The 21780-nt window shown below is 46.2% G+C and overlaps 1 protein-coding gene across 3 annotated transcripts in view; it reads right to left on the bottom strand.

The window, feature by feature from the left end:
* Nucleotides 1-15449, bottom strand: part of HIVEP3 (HIVEP zinc finger 3) — a 239699-nt gene extending 224250 nt beyond the window's left edge. For all 3 annotated transcript variants that reach the window (XM_060275721.1, XM_035120904.2, XM_035120894.2), the window contains exon 1: nucleotides 14481-15449. The gene's annotated coding sequence lies outside the window, so the exon portion shown is untranslated. The remainder of the gene's footprint in view (nucleotides 1-14480) is intronic.
* Nucleotides 15450-21780: the final 6331 nt, after the last annotated feature.

The following is a 21780-nucleotide window of genomic DNA, read 5'->3' on the forward strand; positions in this document are numbered from 1 at the left end:
TAATAATTAATCATAACAATAATTTATAGATACAACAGGGAGGAAAACAAAACTGAGGTATTATGTAGGTTTATAAGGCTATGGGCTAGCCCTCAGACAGCACAGAGAGAATTTTTCATCCCTCTCTCATCACACCACAGCTCTCAGTCACTCAATTAAGTTAATTGACAACACATTCAGGACTGACAAAAGAGCACTACTTCAGACAGTGAATAATTAAATTACAGCGATGGCATTACATTAGATGGCTTTTTTAAAGGACCGGACAGATTCGTGAAGGACAGGTTTCTCAAAAGGACTATCTGCCTCAACAGTTTATATAGAGCCTCCATATTCACAGGGAGTCTATCTCCAATTACCAGGTGAAAGGGACAAAGGCCAGGGAGTAGGCATTGGCTTGAAGTTTGCATTGTGAATTTCCATAGGCACTTGACTAGCAGAGCCCAAGTCTTTGCCAGGGACTATCAAGAACATAGCATAAGAAGAGTGCTGCTGAATCAGACCAAAGGCCTATCTAGTCACCAAATCATGTTCTCAAAGTGACCAACAGTGTGCTCCTAGAGAATTTGTAACTCTATGCAACATTCAGCTACTCTTGTAGTTAAATATGGGGCTGGGTTAAGCACGTATATAGACTTGCAATGTGTATTTGCATCCCTTTGGTTGATTAAACATCTGGCCTTTAAAAACCCAGGGGAGAGGGTCTCAGTTCTGTAATTAGTTGGCTTAGCTGGGTAAGGCCCTCTGGTGTCACTGAGAAGCTAAACGCCATGCTCTAGTTTGGTCACAGTCTTATACTAAAGCTTTAGATCTGTTTAAGGTGCTTAGGAAACTCTAAGCCATTTTATTGGTACAAGCTGTTTAGCTGATCTGGGGGTTTAAGGTTGGCTTAAGCGGCTTAAAACAGCTTCAACGCTTAGTCGTGATTTTAAAATGCTAAAATGTGGTCATAGGACCCTCCGGAAGTGGTTGCCATTGTATGAGAGCTACAGCGGCCTTAATGCATCGGTCCTGATAGCAAACTCAAGTCTCCAAACACTGACCTTTCTGCAGCCAAAAATGGCACAAGAGGGGAGTGTCAGAAAATTTGAAGGAATCTCAAGATTTGCAAAAGCAACCCCTCCAAAAGAAATTGAAAGCAAAACCCGGGGGGGGGATCCTAAAAACAGCTTGTGGTGAACACCATGTGTCCACTGCAGGGAGGGGAAACAGAAATCCCTGGTCCTGAATGGAGTAACTGTGCCCCTGAAGGACCAGGTGCGCAGCCTGGGAGTCATTTTGGACTCACAGCTGTCCATGGAGGCGCAGGTCAATTCTGTGTCCAGGGCAGCTGTCTATCAGCTCCATCTGGTACGCAGGCTGAGACCCTACCTGCCTGCAGACTGTCTCGCCAGAGTGGTGCATGCTCTAGTTATCTCTTGCTTGGACTACTGCAATGCACTCTACTTGGGGCTACCTTTGAAGGTGACCCGGAAACTACAACTAATCCAGAATGCGGCAGCTAGACTGGTGACTGGGAGCGGGCACTGAGACCACATAACACCGGTCTTGAAAGATCTACATTGGCTCCCAGTACATTTCCGAGCACAATTCAAAGTGTTGGTGTTGACCTTTAAAGCCCTAAACGGCCTCGGTCCGGTATACCTGAAGGAGCATCTCCACCCCCATCATTCTGCCCGGACACTGAGGTCCAGTGCCGAGGGCCTTCTGGCGGTTCCCTCATTGCGAGAAGCCAAGTTGCAGGGAACTAGACAGAGAGCCTTCTCAATAGTGGCGCCCGCCCTGTGGAATGCCTTCCCATCAGATGTCAAAGAGAAAAACAACTTCCAGACCTTTAGAAGACATCTGAAGGCAGCCCTGTTTAGGGAGGCTTTTAATGTTTAATAGATCACTGTGTTTTATTTTTCTGTTATAAGCCGCCCAGAGTGGCTGGGGAAACCCAGCCAGATGGGCGGGGTATAAATAAGAAATTTTTATTATTATTATTACTATTATTATTATTATTATTGGAGTATCCTGGAAAGGGGGATCTCTCCTTACCCCAAGATGGTAAATGTGGTACCTTGTGGAAAATTACGAGCTTGTGTAGGGCAGTAAGGAATTTTAACTGCACAATTATTATTTTCAGGCTTTTAGGATCATTATGCTCCTCTGAAGGGCAAGTATGTTATTTTTTTCTGTACAGTTTTAAAAGGTGTGTGGATGGATCGTCTGTGGTGATCAAATGTGGTGGCCGCATCCAGCAGCAGAATTCAGGCACAAAGACAGCAGATTTGTTTTCTGTTGGTTGTGTTTTGTATTGTTTTGTTTTGTGCGTTAACTCCATCATTTGGATGTTGCAACCCTGGAAACAAAATAGGTTTCTTTCTTCCTGTTCCTTGCATTATTGAAATATTTATATAGCGCTTGTCACAAACTTATCAAAGCAGTGCGCAAGTTTGAATGCAAAAATGTGCTCTATGTGGGGCTTCCCTTGTGCTGCCTTGCCTACAAGTTTCAAATGGGAAAAGGAAAGCAAGCTATATCCACGCTTAGATTCCACATTATACTCAAGGTGGAAATGAAACAGAGCTTGGATTTAGCAGACCTGATGTGGACCAAAGTAAAGAATTGAACTGGAATTAAACTGAGCAGATCCAAAACAGATCGGGCTGCTTCCAAAGGCAAAGCAAATCTTGCAGTGACTGCACACTTCTGGCTGGCACTTGTCACATTCCTACTGGAAGCAAGGCAATTTCATTTCACCCATGCCCCACCACCGCAGCTGATTATCACTCCTAGTGGCTCTTGCAATAGTAATGAGTAGTCCAAGAAATAATCACACCCAAGCAACAAGGAGCAGGGGATTCAACACTCAATAATTGAAGGCAAAACAAGTTTAGCAAAGCATCTCTAGATCAATCTATGTCTCAGGCTGGAGACAGAGGAAGGCAAAAGTCCACCTGAGTCTCTTGCACACAAATATGCATGATTGTGGGAGGGTGGGGAAAAAACATTGAAGAGGCCAAGCAGCCTTTAGTAAAGGTAAAGGGACCCCTGACCGTTAGGTCCAGTCGCGGACGACTCTGTGGCTCATCTCCGGTCTTGAAAGATCTACATTGGCTCCCAGCACGTTTCCGAGCACAATTCAAAGTGTTGTTGCTGACCTTTAAAGCCCTAAATGGCCTCGGTCCAGTATACCTGAAGGAGCGTCTCCACCTCCATCATTCTGCCCGGACACTGAGGTCCAGCACCGAGGGCCTTCTGGCGGTTCCCTCGTTGTGAGAAGCCAAGTTGCAGGGAACTAGGCAGAGGGCCTTCTCGGTGGTGGCGCCTGCCCTGTGGAACGCCCTCCCAACAGATGTCAAAGAGGGAAACAACTACCAGACTTTTAGAAGACATCTGAAGGCAGCCCTGTTCAGGGAGGTTTTTAATGTTTAATAGATTACTGTGTTTTATTTTTCTGTTATAAGCCGCCCAGAGTGGCTGGGGAAACCTAGCAAGATGGGTGGGGTATAAATAATAAATTATTATTATTATTATTATTATTATTATTATTATTATCTCGCTTTACTGGCCAAGGGAGCCGGCATACAGCTTCCGGGTCATGTGGCCAGCATGACTAAGCCGCTTCTGACGAACCAGAGCAGCGCACAGAAACGCCGTTCACCTTTCTGCCAAAGCGGTACCTATTGATCTACTTGCACTTTGACATGCTTTCAAACTGCTAGGTTGGCAGGAGCAGGGACCAAGCAATGGGAGCTCACCCCGTCACGGGGATTTGAACCGCCAACCTTCTGATCAGCAAGTCCTAGGCTCTGTGGTTACTTTAGACCACAGCGCCACCAACAAGCAGCAGCCTTTAACCTGAACCAATTGCTATAGATAGCTTATTACAGAGGGCATGATACTTTCTCACCTCCAACTCTTATCATTAACAAAGTGCAGAGCAGCGGGAGTTTCAAATTTTCCTTTCAGGTACCAAAAGAAGTATATCAATACCTAAGAATGACAGAGGAACACAGGATATTGTTGTGGTGAGAGTTTCATTTGAAGAGAGAGAGTCTCGCCATGCATGTTACTAGCCCAACAGAAATCTACACCAATTGTGCTCTTTAAAAATAAAGTCTCACCCTCTAATCCTAAAGTGTCCCCAATCTTTAGGCACCTGGGGGCGAATCTCACTTGCCCAGGCAACCAGAGGAGTGGCAATTTGTAAGCCTAGGAGTGAACCCTGTCAACTCACAAGTATCAATGCCCCTACTGTTCCAAGTACAGTCATAGCGTAGGATGCAGACAGCTGCTGCCCTGCCCTCTCTCTTCCTTACTTTTAAATAAAATAGGCCATGAGGCCATGCAACCTCATTGGCCCCTGGAAGGAGAAGTCTGAAGGTTGCACAGAATGGAACCACCTGGTTGAAGCTAAGCAAGTGAGAGTATCAGAAAGCACCTGGATACCAAAATACACCACCTTGAGCACCTGGCAGAAAGCTGGGGTAAAAATGCAACTAAAACAAACATCAATATAACCTTTGCAAGCAACTCAGAGAGTAAACATGATGGGCATCCAGGTATGACAAGAGAAATTTGATTTAGGAATAATATGCATACTGCTACCTTCTAAATTCACACCTTTCAGAATTCCACAGTGCAGTTCTCCAAGTGTATAAAAATGCAGATGTGTGTGCATAAAAGTGCATATATTACAGAAAATAGCATACAGAACTGCATTACATTAGGGGAAACAGCACACAGAATTGCATTATATTAGGGGGAACTGCACAATCAAAAATGCTGCTGAATTTGTATGACTTCTTTTTAGAAAATAAATCCCAAAATTATATGGGTGTGTACCAAACTGAATTTAAGATTGTATTTGGTGGGGGGGAATAAAGAGAGACACAGAAACTAAAACTGACAGATTCACTCATACCTAGTGACAAGTACACCAACAAAATCCCTAAGCATCCAATGAAAGCATGGAAGAACCCAAGAACTGAAGTAAGAAGCTGCCATATACCAGGTCAGACTATTTATCCATCTAGCCTAGTCCACTTTCACAGATGGTAGCTCTCCAAGGTCTGAGGCAGAGGTCTTTCTCTGTCTCGTCACTGGCTACCAGAGCCTTTCTCAAAATTGGAAATACTAGAGTTTGAACACATGAGTCTCAACCTGCAAATCATGTGCAGATCTAGCACTGATCTCTTTTCCACCCCCTATAGTGTCCATAGGTCATGTTGCCTCTCCCAACATACATTTTCAAGGGTTGTAGACAAGTTGGTTTATAGTATCTGTGCAGCTTCTGCTGAACACCATAGACAGGGGCGGTGAGCAGGCTCTATGCTGTTTATCTAGTGATTGGGAAAGAAGTCCACAGCATGGACAGTCAAGGTGAACTCAGCACTTACAAGCATTCCTTCTTCTAGATGCCACACAGTCAGCGTTGTCCTCAGACCCTAAGGAGAGGCTTCTTGAAATGCAGAAGGAAAGATAAGTCCCCATCCAGGAGACCAACATTTCCCACTCCCTCCTGTTTTCTGACAATATTACCCCCTGGGAAATCAGCAATCAATTTTCTGCTGTTTTGCTTGGAATTTCTCCAATCTTCTAATGGAGGTCGCCACTTGTCTCATTGGGTCCCACCAGTAAGCGTGGATGATGGGAAACGGCAGAGAGTACCTTGTGATCCTTCCCACCAACCACACTTCCCAGACAGCCTTGAGAACACAAGGTAATGTAGTGCGGTTTCCAATGCATTCCAACAGCGAAGAGATTCCCAATGCATTCCAATGGCCAGCAGGGCAGAGATTGCCTTTCACCGCTCAAAGCAGCAGGGGGTCAGAAAAAAATGGGAAACTCTTGGCTACTTCATATTAGCCCCCACCAACAGCACCACCACACACCCACACAAGAATTAGATAAATTTATCCCCCCCCCTGATTTTCAAGGGAGTTTCATTTCCCCTTGAAAAGGGTGTTCCTAACTGAGCTCTACTTCTGCCACCTGCAAACAGTTCTTAAGACCCAGCCCTGTATTACCAGCTTTCCTATTAGACCATTAGGATTAGATATTACAGTAGATTAATATTATCTGCTCTTTGCAGAGTTAATATCAGTTTCAAAATCTGGGACTTTAGTAGGCAACCAGCGTCTACATTCAGACTTCGGAATTAAAAAGTGTTTCCTTCCTATCATGCTTCTGTTATGCAACACGGTAATAAATACTCAAGATGTACAAAATCACAGCTAGCACTTCCACTTGGCATTGTCAGGGCATGCTTTCACTTTTATGTCAGCGAGTTGCATTCCAAGCGAATGAGTTGGAATTTAGTTTTTTTTTTTCCTCCAGTATCCCCTACAAAAGCTGGATTTCCGGGAGATTCCTGAATTGCAGCACCATCCATAATTTTTTCCTGTTTTACACTTTTGTCCTAATGCACCCCTACCACCCTCAGAAGAAAAAGATTATGGGCAACACAGACAATGGAGCATTCATTTAAATTGCACTCTATGTGGGGCTACCTTTGAAGGTGACCCGGAAACTACAACTAATCCAGAATGTGGCAGCTAGACTGGTGACTGGGAGAGGCCGCCGAGACCACATAACACCGGGCTTGAAAGACCTACATTGGCTCCCAGTACATTTCCGAGCACAATTCAAAGTGTTGGTGCTGACATTAAAAGCCCTAAGCGGCCTCGGTCCAGTATACCTGAAGGAGCGTCTCCACCCCCATCATTCTGCCCGGACACTGAGGTCCTCTTCTAAGGGTCTTCTGCTGGTTCCCTTACTGCAAGAAGCGAACTTACAGGGAACCAGGCAGAGGGCCTTCTCGGTGGTGGCGCCCGCCCTGTGGAACGCCCTCCCATCAGATGTCAAAGAGAACAACTACCAGACATTTAGAAGACATCTGAAGGCAGCCCTGTTTAGGGAGGCTTTTAATGTTTGATGGATTACTGTACAGTTGTACCTCGACTTACAAACGACTCGACAACCGAATTTTTCGACTTACAAATGGGGCAAATGGCCACACGCTTACGAATTTCTCGACATCTGGAAAAAAACCGTGGTGATTTTAGATAGGGTTTTTTCGACTTACGAATTTTTAGATGGGGTTGCTTCGACTTACGGATTTTTCCGTTTTCAGTGCATTCCTATGGGAAATCGCGTTTCCAATGGCGCTTTTCGGCTTACGAATTTTTCTACCTACGGATTAGGTAGAAACGGATTAAATTCGTAAGTCGAGGCACCACTGTATTTTAATATTTTGTTGGAAGCTGCCCAGAGTGGCTGGGGAAGCCTAGCCAGATGGGCCAGGTACAAATAATAAATTATTATTATTATAAATAGGAGTGGAGAGCTGCTCAGGATTATAAACAGGATTATTAATTACACATATTCTACCTTCCTCCAAGGAGCCCAAGGAGAAATACATAAAGTTAAGAACCAGCCAGATGCCCATGGGGAATGTGATCTGAGTGGAACAGTGATGTTCACACTTGCTTTACCCAGCAATTCAGAGGCATATCGTCTCCAGCAATAGAGATAGAAAACTGCTCCTCTTGCCATATTATCCTCCTTTCTCCTAGGAAATGAGTAGGACCTAACTGTTGATAGGGCCATTGTATGCATGACCCATACAGAAACTGAGAGGAGGCTGCTTGAAGTGTGATCTAGTTAGAGGAGAAAGGAGAGCCCATCAGTTGTCTACTATTCAGCAGAGTGAGGAAACAGAAGCGTCTGCTGGAGCAGCATCCAGAATCAGGAATGAACTTTTAATTCTAACCACCCGGAGCAGTTTTCTGAAGCCTTTTGATGGACCAGAACTTAGGCAGTCATGAGCCATTTGACATCACGCGGTCTCTTCTGGCTGAAGGATGTGACACTTGGCATGCAAGGCTTCCAAGTTTAGGCTCTCGGGTTTTGTGGAGCAATAAGACACTTGCAGACTTTCTGACCCAGCAGCCCGTTGCCAGAAGATGACGGTTATTTTGCCAAACTCAAAGCCACACAAAAGGCAGCTTGTCACTTCGTCAAAGAGTCAGAAAGCAAAATTGCACAACCATGTTCCAAGTTAATGTTTTCCTAATACTTCAGGGAACATGGATGCCTAAGGAGCATCATCAAGCAAAGTCACTGTTATTCTACGAGGAAAAAAGAGGGAACTGGGGTCCAATCTACTGCCAGCTGAAATCAATTGCAAAACCACCATTGTTTGGTGCTGGACAGAGCGCAGAGACTTAGGTTAGAACTTAGCTCTGTGGCAGAGCACATGCAGAAGATTCCCGCTTTAATCCCTGGCATCACCAGGTAGGACTGGAAAAGATTCCATGTCTGGAATGCTGGAGAGCTGCTGCCAGTCAGTGTTGACAGTACTGAACTAAATGGTCTGACTTGGCATAAGGCAGCTTCTTATATTTCTATGTTCCTAAGCCTACAATATATTTGAGAATAAATACAGTATTCAGCAATTACACTGAATCACACGGTTCCCTTAGCTGGAATGCACAATGTGCCATTTTGCCTGTGATTCAGTGTAATTGCTGTACACTGAACCACAAGCAAACCTCCACATTGTTCAGTTAGACCAGTCTTTCCCAAACTTGGGTCGCCAGCTGTTTTTGGACTACAACTCCCATCACCCTAGCTAGCAAGACCAGTGGACAGGGATGATGGGAATTGTAGTCCAAAAACAACTGGAAACGTAAGTTTTTGAAACACTGAGTTAGATGGAGATTTCTTTCCATGGGTTTATTCTTGGCCATGGGCGTAGCCAGGATTAATTGGGGGGGGGAGCAGGCTTTATGTTGGGAGGTAGAACTTAGTTATCTGGGACACAATTGGACATTTAGTTAAGTATTTTTATTATCTTGGCCCTGGCTTATATCAACTAAAAGTTGCTATATGCCCCCCCACCCACACACACACACAACTACAGCAGTCTTCCCCAACCTGGTGCCCTCCACATATTGCTGGACTTCATCTCCCCATCCAGTCCAAGCCAGCATAGCCCATGTTTAGGGATGATGGGGGTTGTAGTCCTACAAACTCTGGAGAGCATCAGGTTTGGGAAGGCCTTGACGCTGCCTGTCAACAGTTAACAGCCCATGGGTAGCCGGAATGAGCAGACACACAGGTCACCAGCCGCTACGGCAAGATGGATTGTATCTCTATTAAATCATAGCAATTATTTCTAAATCTACACCTATAAATCAGCATACACAACTTTCATGCAAAACTGTACCACCCTCCTGTTTTTGACAATGCCTAAGAGGCAACGCTACCTTTAGACCACATGATTGTTGTTGCTTTTCCTGCAATAGGCTTGAAGCCCCCTACCTCTCTGGAATTTGCATTCTTACAGTGTCTTCTTAAGGAGGCATGAGGTGCCTTCATTTTGGAAACACTGTTTAGCCCAAATAAAACACATGCCTTCACATCTTGTGTTTTGCTATTCTGAGGAAGTACAGATATTAACCCACTGTCCCCCAATGCTAAGATTCCCAAAATATTTCCATGATAATGTGCCATATTTCTTGCCAGAGACCACAATTATTTGATGACCTACGAAGATGCTGTTGTAAAAAGGGTCCCGTAAAACTATCAGGGCATAAACCACTTTGAGATATTCAGATATTAAAGTGCCTAGGGAAATAATGCAAATAATAAAGAAACAAGGAGTGGCTACTCACTCAAGGCTGCACAGATTCTTCCGTCATACTACATAGTCACAGCGTTATAAAGAGCAAAACACAGCATCCTGTGGAGTTTTCGTTGTTGTTGTTGTTGTTGTTGTTGTTGTTGTTGTTGTTGTTGTTGTTGTTTGCTACCAGTTTCTAGCCCTTAAGGATGTTGAGCATATGTGGACTGTTTGTGTGGAAATTGCAGAAGCTAAAGATGGGGCCTAAACTAGCTTTTAGTGGCAAGGGCTTCATAGCTAGATTGTACCTTCCCAGAGCTATTGAAACAAAATGATTTATGTAAAATAAATACAAGCAAATGCATGAATTGTACAAGTCACATCAATTTGTGAGACAGAATTTGAGTTACATTGGAAATGAATTTATTTGCTTTAGTATGGATTACGTTTTACATCCTTACAACAATTATTTGAGGTAGGTTCAGCAAGGGAGGAGACCAACTGACCCAAGGCCACCCACTTTATTGCTGAATGGGTATTTGAACTTGGGTCTCTCTGGTTCCTATGCCCTCATCAGACACTCTAAGCATTAAGAAATCCAGCCTTCTGCAAACTGTTGCCCTCCAAATGTTTTGGACTACAATTCGCATTAGCACCAGCTGGCTGGTACTGATGGGAGCTATAGTCGAAAACATCTAGAGGGCAACATTTTGGGAAAGGCCGCACTACACCACATACCCCACAAGTGTCCCAGAAAAAACAGGACGTTTGTTTTTTATTGCGAGAGAATGGCAGCCATTTTGGTTGCTGGGATTCTGCAGCATGATTTCCCCCCCCCCCAATGTGGGGTGTGGAAATCACGCGAGATCACAGCAACCAAAATGGCTGCCATGCTCTCACAGTTAAAAGAATGGGAAGATGGTCTCCCATATTTTGGCTTCAAAGTGTACCATTGTGCAGAACCCCGGGACATAACAATGATAAAATAACACCCATGTATACAAGAGCACGGTACAGTTGACTTTTGCAAATAACTGAAACTTTGTGGCACCAAGTGTAGCCAAAAAAGTATACTGGCCCCAATTCCATCCTCTCCTGGTGGACCAAGACAGCCCCCTGGAACACTGGGCCAATGGCAAAAGAGCCACCATGTCTTCCATTGCCATGGCAATGATGGGCCTCAGTCAAGTCAACAGAAGGAACAGCACAGCCATGTTGCCATGGCAATGCCAGCCATGTTCCTACAGGAAACTGGAGAGGAGGACAGGAAGTGGGAGGATGCAAGGCTTGCCTGCAGGTATTTAAAGGCAGGCAAGCTAAGACGGAAGACAACTCCAATATGGCTCCTGGTGGGCTCTGCAGCACAGAGGTAATATGATACAATACACCTAAAGCACTATTGTATATCTTTAACAGCCACAGCTTCCCCCATAGAATCCTGGGAACTGTAGTTAGTTAAAGGTTCAGAGAGTTGTTAGGAGATTCCCAATTTCCCTCAAAGAGCTACAATTCTCAAAGTGGTTTAACAACCAGTTCCCTTTCTCTGGGAACTGTAGCTCTATAAGGGGAATAGGGGTCTCCTGACAACATTCAGCATCCTTAACAAATTACAGTTCCTGGGATTCTGTGCGGGAAGCCATGACTCTTTTAAGTGTATGGTGTGGATGGAGGGGAGGGGAGAGAGAGAGAGAGAGCACAGCAGAAATGGGTGACTCAACCCCCGCCCACCTAGGGGCCGAAACTTAGAAACACAAAGCTGTGACTCAAACATATTAATGTGTGTAGAGCAATTATTTGCCCCATCCTAAGAACTGGGACATATTCAGTTCCTTTTGCAAAACTAAGAAATTATTTTAAAATGATAACATTCCACTGAAGAAGTACAGTTGCAGTTCAGAATTCAGGCATGGGACTCACTGAGCACAGCTGACATCAGAACAATTTCATGGACCTTGTTACCTCATGACCCGAATAGTTAGCAACTTGCCCTTCAACTCATGGAATGACAGCAGTACCAATTACACAACTATTGGCTACAAAAAATGCAAGGGGGCAGCTCATCCTGGATGCAGGAGTCCTCCATTTATGCATTCATAATATGCATATACCGTATTTTTTCCGTCTATAAGACATCCCATGTATAAGACGCCGTCTATTTTGGGGGACTCAGATTTACAAAAATGGGGGGAGGTGGCCCCGTGTATAAGATGCCCCCTTAATTTTTATATTATTTTTAGGGGGGGGGAACCTAGTCTTATACACAGAAAAATACAGTAGTTGCTGTCACCATGGCTAGTAACCATTGTGATGTTGTTGTTTTGCTATGTATGAAATTGTTACTATGTTATTGTTATGCTATGTTATTACGAAATTGACTTTGTTGTGTTTATTTGAAATACATCCCTGTATCTTTGTTGCAAGCCGCTTTGAGCATGGTTTTCTTTGGGGGGGTGGGGTGGGAAATCGGCACACAAATCAAACAGATGAATGGGTGGATACTTACTCATGTAAATGTCCCTGGCCACAGCACTACCCAGCACACATATCACAATGGATCAGAAAATCTACAAATACCAATAACTGCAGAGGAAGGTTGCATTACAAGAAGGTCCAGTGGGTTTCATGCTGGATCCAACTCCTTGTGAGGGTTATATTCAACAAAAGGAACTACGCAATCATTTAAACTTTTTTTGAAGGCATCTTTAATAGCTCTGGTGCTAACCAACATCAAACGTTTCCCCTGATGAAGACCCAAATGCTGGCAGCCAGACTGTGACCTTCTACCAAATGTGGTTTTATACTCTGTTACTAAGCATGTGATAAATTTGCCTAGATTAGGGGTGGGGGAACTTGGTGTCTAACAACACCTGCAAGGCCAGAACTCCCATCAGGCTCAGCCAGAATGGCCAATGGCAAGGGGCCGCACGATTTGCAGTCCAAAACCTGGAGAGTCACATGATCCACATCCCTGGCCCACTCCTTGTTTACCAAGCATAATGAACACCTCGGCGGAGACAATAGGCTCAGGTGACTTTTATATGAAGATGCAGGTTAGGACGACAATAAGCCTATACAGTATTTGTTTTGTTAAAAGTGCCTTTGGGGGCATTCGTTTTGCCAGCAGAATATATACCCTCTTGTTCACAGTCATGGGAATGGTGAACCCCAACAGGAAATGGTTAACTGATCAGAAAAAAATCAAGTCCCTTTTTCTCTTATATGGAGTTCTGATTAATCCAATACAGTATAAGGTAGCACTTTGCTTACATTGCATCTGCCTCTCTTATGTAATAACTGGGCCAATTACCACCCAACAATCGACTTGCCAGATTGTGCACTCGGGTGCCCTTTTTTTTTTTTTTGCCTCCAACTGAGAACAGCCCTCTGCAGTCACTGCTGCAATCACAGCTTTGCAGTTCCCTTGAAACCCAGCAGGGAAAAGGAAGGTTGGGGGGGGAATCTCATGCATGGGTAAAGATAGGCAGTCAAGCAGGTACTGCATGGGGCTGGTGGATAAAGGTTACCATCTCCTTCTGCAGGGCTTTTAGGAGCTTCTTCCCACAGAGCAAGATCCTGGAAATCGCCCCCCCCCCCCCGGGTGAATGCAATGCCCGAATGTCTGAATGCTGCTTAGTTGTCTCTTTTGGATAAGATCATATCCAGCAGCTTTGGTAGTGGGCAGATGGAGGGGAAAGACACAGGGGTGCCCGGACAGAGATAGGGCTCCATGAAGCACATGAGTCAGAAGCCAACTACACTGCAGCCAAGGCAACCCAAACATCTGTGATCAGCAACCCAAACACAACCAGCAGGAGGGAAACACTTCCTCTGTGGTCAGTCATTTGCACTCAACTCATGGGGGGGGGGGGGCTGCAGGAAAAGGAGCTCACAGCGCAATCCTACCCATGCCTACTCAGAAGTAAGCCCCAACCCATTCAGTGGGGTTTGCTCCCAGGTAAACCTTAGCCTTCCCCCACCGGACTAGCAGCTGCCCACCCTTCCTGACACCAAGAGACACAACCACATAACTCAAAGAGACCTCCTTTGGACCCACCAGCAAAATAAATGAAGCCTGGCTACTCCAAGCAGGGGAGCAGTGCATCCACAACAAGACTACTTGATCAGATAGATCACTGCAGCAGCGGAGGGCAGCAGGCTCCTGGCAACATTTCCCCAAAAAGCACAGGGCAAAAGCCTCTCTGCACACAAGCAGTATGCAAGGGGAAAACTGCACATATTTTTCAAATGAAGCTACATAGGAAGGCCTGGTCACTTTGCAACTTGATGTGCCTCACTTCTCTGCCTCCTTTTCTCTCTCCCTTCCCCCCCCTTTTTTTTGCAAGATCATTCGCCCACCCGAGACTGTTTTTGGCCCTCCTGTGCCCAGCAGGCCTCCTCAAGCCTTCCCTCAACACACCGCTGCCCTCCCCCAGCGCATGCTCCAGCCCCCTATAGACCACCGACATCAACACCTTTGCGCAGGCCTTCCTGGGCGCAAGGCGCGGAGAGGGTTAACAGCCGCCGATTGACACCGCAAGAGGTTACTTCAGGCACCCAGGCATCAGCCCTGCAAGAGGAGCCACCTCGCAGGCTCAAACCCACCCAGGGGACACACGGACACACACACACACACACACACTTGACAACAGTCCCGAAAGGCAGCTAAGAGCGTCCTGCTAAATAATAATAATAAAGGAAGGCAAGCAACCTGACACCTCTTCAGAAGCCCAGGCAAAATGGAATCTGCTGCTGCTGCTGCCTCCCTTCCACAGCGAGGAACAGCGGCTGCGGCAGCAACAGCAATAGTCAAACACAACGGCACGAGGGGGCAGTGAGATAAATGGGCGAAACACCATCGCCTTACCTTGCCTGTCTGGCTGCAAGCAGAGCCCGATCCCCTCCACTTTTGCGATTCTCACGATGCTCGCAATTTCCTGAGAGGCTTGCAGCCTCGCTCTCCCCTCCTGGAGGAAGCGTTCTGCTGAGCTGCCGGGTGCTTATTTCCTATTCTTTTTAATAACACCTGTTTCAAAAAGAGGTGGTGGAGGAGGAGGGGGCAGAGGGAGGGAGGGAGGATCGGGGTTGGGGATTATTATGTCATATTGCTGGGAGAAGAAGGCGCGCGATGTTTTCGTTCTCCAAGGGAGGAAGGGGGAAAGCAGGTTCCCCCCCCCACCCTGTCCTGACGGTTTGTAGCTCAGCTTCAAAACAAAATCAATGTGGGAGAGAGAAGGGGAGGGGGGAGAGGATAAAAAAAGAAGGGGGGGGACCACAATACCCTAGGCAAGCTTAATCATGGGAGATTCTGCAGTTTGTGAGCATGCTCCAGCCGGAACCAATCCTCCTCTGTTATTCTTCGGAATAAAAATAATCCACGCTGGAGAAGGAGAAGCCCACGCGGAAGCTTCTTCCTGCCGCCTCTGGACAGCGAAGAACAAATTCCGCCCGAAGAAGCCGCATCACAATCGGAATTGCTGCTTGCTTTCCTTTGCCTCCTCTGCTTCTAAGAGGCAAAACAGCCGAGCTTCTCCGTCTATCTCCGCGGCGGTGGCTTTTTCATTTTTTTTTCCTCCTTCCCCCACCCCCGGCTATCTCTAGGCCTTTTGGAAAGAGGTTTGAACCTTTTAAAGATACAGTACACCGATTAGCCTTTTAAGGGAGGCCGGTGGAGGTGGAGGGTGTCGGGTCTTTTAGTGGAGAGGGAGGGGGGCCTGGCTGGCTGGCCGGCCTAAAATACCCAAGCTAGTGCCACGCCATTGAGCGCCAGAAGCGGGCACCGTGGGTGGCGAGGGGAGGAGCCGGGGAAGCGAATGCTTTACTTTCTCTCTCCTTCTTTTGCAGCCGTCTCGAAGACTTTCCACTCATGTCCTACTTGGAAGTAGGTTCCCTTTGCATTTCGATGCAACTTCCTTTCGAGGAAGTGGCTTTTCTCGGTCCCCGAGCATATTGTTGTTGTTGTTATTATTATTATTATTATTATTATTATTTATTATTAAAAACAAAACACCAAACCCTCAGCAGTCGAGCCCTCTGGATATTTATCAATGGAAGTGTACTGTACTTCAAAGCAGAAGGAGGCGACAATCCTTCACATCCGCTTCCTTGGGAGCAAACCCTGCTCAACTCAATGGGGCTTGGTTCCAAAGTAAGGCATGCACAGGATTGCCCTGGTGGAAGCGGACTTCCTCCAGTGCAAGGCTCAGGCTGTCGATCCCTCGGCGTGTCCATTTACAAAACAAAGCAAAAGGCCGATCCCTACGCCTGATGTCTCGGAAGGAAGCCCCGCTGTATTCAAAGGGTCCAATCCAACTTCATGGCGTAACTATGCTGTGCATTGACTGAAGAATAATGTCCATTGAGCAAACTAGTGGGGATTTGCTTCTGCATAAGTGCGCGTAGAATTGCGCTTGTATCTTTCTTTTTTTGGCTTGGCCACAGAATTTTTTCATGCGTTTACACATATTACACTTAACTAGGGGGTAAGTTTCCCTGAACAAAGTAAATATACATAGCCTTGCACTACAAGGCTGAAATCCTATGCACATTTACCTGGTAGTAAGTTCCGTGGAGTGCAGTGGAGTTTACAATCCGAGTAACCACGCAGAGGATTGCTTCGTAGTTGAGTTGTGTATTGCAGCAGAGTTCAACGGGGCTTACTCCAAAGTAACCGTGCATCGGATTGCCGTTTTACTCCTGAGTGAATTCAATAGGTCTTTGTCTGAGTAGGCATGGCTAGGCTTGCGCTGTTTAAGAACTGTATCACCCAGCTGCTGGTGTTATCCTCAGTCGCCTCCTATTGGTATGCGGCCCTTCAACACAATCCTGTACATATAACAAGAGCCTATACATGTCTACACAGAAGTAAATCCTAATAAGTTTAATGGAACATGCTCTCTGCTAAGTGTGGGTAAAATTGCAGCATTAATGGGCACTCACACGAAAAGAACTACCCACCGCACATTTAAAGCTTATTTACAGAACTACACTTCCCAGCACCATTAACAAACTACAGTTCCCAATATCCTTCTTTAAGTATGTGGTGTGTACGCAGTCAAAACCAACACGCGGGATTGCTTCCGTCATGTCCACCCATTTTCATTGTGTGGGGACCAAATAAATGACCACTGCAGTCTACCCACCCACTTGGTTTAGATTCATTTCTTGTTGCAAACCGACCACCCTATTCAATGACAACTTACCCTGTCAAAAGGTGGCTGAGGAAGAGGATTTTCCCCTTTCTCTCTCTCCCCCCCCCCCCGCCTCTCCAGATTTGGCCACCAGAACCAACATCAGCCGCCAGGCCACCCGTCACGATCCAAACCGATGCGCCAGCTTTTTATTCCTAGGATGATTAGTGGGAGCAGCGCGAGCTTTGCGCTCGGATCGCCGCCTCTGCACTGTTCAGCAACCCTAATGATGTCCCGGGAAGAAGCCACGAAGCCCCTGGGCAGCCCGAGGCGCCTTAAGGAACTTGGACGAAGACCTGAGCTGCTCTCTGGGCACGTGCTCCGACGCCTCCGTAGGGCCGCTCCATCTTTCTCTTCCGGCGCCACACGTTGAGCCGCCGACCCACCACCGGACTGGACTCATCCCACAAACGACCAATCTTTCGCGGGTAGCTGGGGGCGGGTGTATCCCTCAATCCCAGGCCTCCCCAGCAATTCTTAGGCTTCGGACCTAGTTTCGAGCCCAAAGCTCAGCCCCAGAAGACAGGGAGGGGAGGGGCCCCCGGAGCGCGTGCAGAGTGCATCGGCCACGACAGAGCTTTCTCGGAGCCCTCGAGGGACACTAAGCGGTGGTTTGGGGAGGGACAGTTTTCCAACAGCACCAAAACTCAGCCCTGGAGAGTGACCAAATCTAATTGGGGTTGGTGCGCGTCTGCTGAGCCTGTTGACCGCAGCATGTGGGCGTGAGCTCCAAAGAGAACTTGGAGACCTGTTCAGAATCTGTTCTCAAATTCGAAGTAGCTTCCGGGCATGTGCAGAGTGCATTATACAGCCGGGAGGGGAGCGTTTTTTCCAAGATAGACCTGAGGCCACAGGCCCTCTTAATAGGAGTTGATCCCTGACTGTCCCCTCTCTCTCTTCTTGCTTCCCTCCTCCCGGCTCGCGCGACTTGCCTGCCTGCCTGCCTGCCCGCCTCTTTTATTTTTTTTTCCCTTTCAGCAGGACGAAATTATCATATTCCGTGTCTCGCTGCTCCGGCGATCGCCAATTGGCTGCGGGATTGCAACCGGAAATGTCAACAGCCTCTGCTCGGCTGGCTACAGCGGCAGCGCGCCTGAGCTCAGCAAAATCTTGGCACCGACGGCTGCCGTTCCTCCTCCCCTGGGTTCGCGCGCGCTCTCGCTCTTGTCCACCCAGTGTCAGGTCACCGTGTCAATCCAGGCGAGAGAACCATAATCAAAAAGGGGTTTAGGATTGGCCAACGCCTCCGGGAGAAAGGGAAAGTGCAACCAAGGCTCTCCCTAACCAACTCCAGACTCTGGTTGGGAATCTGCTGCTCTGATCGTCCAAGCGAGGAAGGAAGAGAAGAACACAAGGCCTCTGGTCCCCAAGGGAGGAGAGACATTTCAGTGATAAGATTTCTTACCCGTCCTTTGCTATAAAGGCCCTGGCATGGGTTGCAAGTGTGAAAACATAATATGAAATGTTGCAACTATATACAGAGGGGGGGTATTTTTTGAACTATTAAGCAGTTTATAAATTGTAGAAGTTTTTGATTTAAAAAATACTAAGCAGGGACGTGGGTGGTGCTATGGTGTGAACCACTGAGCCTTGGGCTTGCCAGTCAGAAGGTCGGCGGTTCGAATCCCTGCGACGGGTTGAGCTCCCGTTGTTCAGTCCCAGCTTCTGCCCACCTAGCAGTTCAAAAGCACGTCAAGTGCAAGTAGATATCTCTGGCGGGAAGGTAAACGGTGTTTCCATGCGCTGCTCTAGTTCGCCTGGAAGCTGTCTGCGGACAAACACCGGCTCCCTCGGCCTATAGAGCGAGATGAGAGCCGCAACACCAGAGTCACCCGTGACTGGACCTAATGGTCAGGGGTTCCTTTACCTTTTAAGCAGTTTATAAATCATAGAAATGTGGAGTTGGAAGTGACCCCAGGGGTCATCTAGTCGAGCCCCCCATGTGGGAATCATGGCTAAAGAATCCCTGAAAGATGAGCATCCAACCTCTGTTTAAAAACCTTCAATGAAGAAGAGTCTGCCACCTTTTGATGGGAGTTCGTTCCACTGTCAAACAGCTCTTTCTCTTAAAATGCAAAGAATTTTAGAATGATTTAAAACATTTCTTTAAAAAAACAACAACAGAGAAGCATGCAAGAATAAAAAAGCAAAATCATTCCAAATGGAACAGAAGAATATAAACTCAGCAACAGAGGTGGGGGTCTCACAAAAGAAAATACCTTAAACTAGCTTAGTCGGTAGAGCATGAGACTTAATCTCAGGGTCATTCGCGGGTTCAAGCCTCACACTGGGCAAAAATATACCTGCATTGCAGGGGGTTGGACTACGCTTCTCTGATTCTATGAAACTGTCAAAGGCCAGGGTAAAGTGGTGTGTCTTCAGTATGTTGTTGTTGTTTAGTCGTTTAGTCGTGTCCGACTCTTCGTGACCCCATGGACCATAGAACGCCAGGCACTCCTGTCTTGCACTGCCTCCCGCAGTTTGGTCAAACTCATGTTCGTAGCTTCGAGAACACTGTCCAACCATCTTGTCCTCTGACGTCCCCTTCTCCTAGTGCCCTCAATCTTTCCCAACATCAGGGTCTTTTCCAATGATTCTTCTCTTCTCATGAGGTGGCCAAAGTATTGGAGTCTCAGCTTCACGATCTGTCCTTCCAGGGAGCACTCAGGGCTGATTTCCTTAAGAATGGATAGGTTTGATCTTCTTGCAGTCCATGGGACTCTCAAGAGTCTCCTCCAGCACCATAATTCAAAAGCATCAATTCTTCGGCGATCAGCCTTCTTTATGGTCCAGCTCTCACTTCCATACATCACTACTGGAAAAACCATAGCTTTAACTATACGGACCTTTGTCGGCAAGGTGATGTCTCTGCTTTTTAAGATGCTGTCTAGGTTTGTCATTGCTTTTCTCCCAAGAAGCAGGCGTCTCTTAATTTCGTGACTGCTGTCACCATCTGCAGTGATCAAGGAGCCCAAGAAAGTAAAATCTCTCACTGCCTCCATTTCTTCCCCTTCTATTTGCCAGGAGGTGATGGGACCAGTGGCCATGATCTTGGTTTTTTTGATGTTGAGCTTCAGACCATATTTTGCGCTCTCCTCTTTCACCCTCATTAAAAGGTTCTTTAATTCCTCCTCGCTTTCTGCCATCAAGGTTGTGTCATCTGCATATCTGAGGTTGTTGATATTTCTTCCGGCAATCTTAATTCCGGCTTGGGATTCATCTAGTCCAGCCTTTCGCATGATGAATTCTGCATATAAGTTAAATAAGCAGGGAGACAATATACAACCTTGTCGTACTCCTTTCCCAATTTTGAACCACTCAGTTGTTCCATATCCAGTTCTAACTGTAGCTTCTTGTCCCACATAGAGATTTCTCAGGAGACAGATGAGGTGATCAGGCACTCCCATTTCTTTAAGAACTTGCCATAGTTTGCTGTGGTCGACACAGTCAAAGGCTTTTGCATGAATGAATGAAGCAGAAGTAGACGTTTTTCTGGAACTCTCTAGCTTTCTCCATAATCCAGCGCATGTTTGCTATTTGGTCTCTGGTTCCTCTGCCCTTTCGAAATCCAGCTTGCACTTCTGGGAGTTCTCGGTCCACATACTGCCTAAGCCTGCCTTGTAGAATTTTAAGCATAACCTTGCTAGCGTGTGAAATGAGCGCAATTGTGCGGTAGTTGGAGCATTCTTTGGCACTGCCCTTCTTTGGAATTGGGATGTAGACTGATCTTCTCCAATCCTCTGGCCATTGCTGAGTTTTCCAAACTTGCTGGCATATTGGGTGTAGCACCTTAACAGCATCATCTTTTAAAATTTTAAATAGTTCAGCTGGAATATCATCACTTCCACTGGCCTTGTTATTAGCAGTGCTTTCTAAGGCCCATTTGACTTCACTCTCCAAGATGTTTGGCTCAAGGTCAGCAACAACACTACCTGGGGTGTACGAAACCTCCATGTCTTTCTGGTATAATTCCTCTGTGTATTCTTGCCACCTCTTCTTGATGTCTTCTGCTTCTGTTAGGTCCTTACCACTTTTGTCCTTGATTATGGTAATCTTTGTACGAAATGTTCCTTTCATATCTCCAATTTTCTTGAACAGATCTCTGGTTTTCCCCATTCTATTGTTTTCCTCTATTTCTTTGCATTGCTCATTTAAGAAGACCCTCTTGTCTCTCCTTGCTGTTTTTTGGAAATCTGCATTCAATTTCCTGTATCTTTCCCTATCTCCCTTGCATTTTGCTTGCCTCCTCTCCTCTGCTATTTGTAAGGCCTCGTTGGACAGCCATTTTGCTTTCTTGCATTTCCTTTTCCTTGGGATGGTTTTCGTTGCTGCCTCCTGTATAATGTTACGAGCCTCCATCCATAGTTCTTCAGGCACTCTGTCCACCAAATCTAAATCCTTAAACCTGTTCCTCACTTCCACTGTGTATTCATAAGGGATTTGATTCAGATTGTATCTTACTGGCCCAGTGGTTTTTCCTACTTTCTTCAGTTTAAGCTGGAATTTTGCTATAAGAAGCTGATGATCTGAGTTACAGTCAGCTCCAGGTCTTGTTTTTGCTGATTGTATAGAGCTTCTCCATCTTTGGCTGCAGAGAATATAATCAATCTGATTTCGATGCTGCCCATTTGGTGATATCCATGTGTAGAGTCGTCTCTTGTGTTGTTGGAAGAGAGTGTTTGTGATGACCAGCTTGTTCTCTTGACAGAACTCTATTAGCCTTTGCCCTGCTTCATTTTGAACTCCAAGGCCAAACTTGCCAGTTGTTCCTTTTATCTCTTGATTCCCTACTTTAGCATTCCAATCCCCTGTAATGAGAAGAACATCCTTCTTTGGTGTCATTTCTAGAAGGTGTTGTAGGTCTTCATAGAATTGGTCAATTTCACTTTCTTCAGCTCCGGTAGTTGGTGCATAAACTTGGATTACTGTGATGTTAAAAGGTCTGCCTTGGATTCGTATCGAGATCATTCTGTCATT

This window comes from Zootoca vivipara, chromosome 6 (genome assembly GCF_963506605.1).
Source record: "Zootoca vivipara chromosome 6, rZooViv1.1, whole genome shotgun sequence".
Taxonomy (NCBI): Eukaryota; Metazoa; Chordata; class Lepidosauria; order Squamata; family Lacertidae; genus Zootoca; species Zootoca vivipara.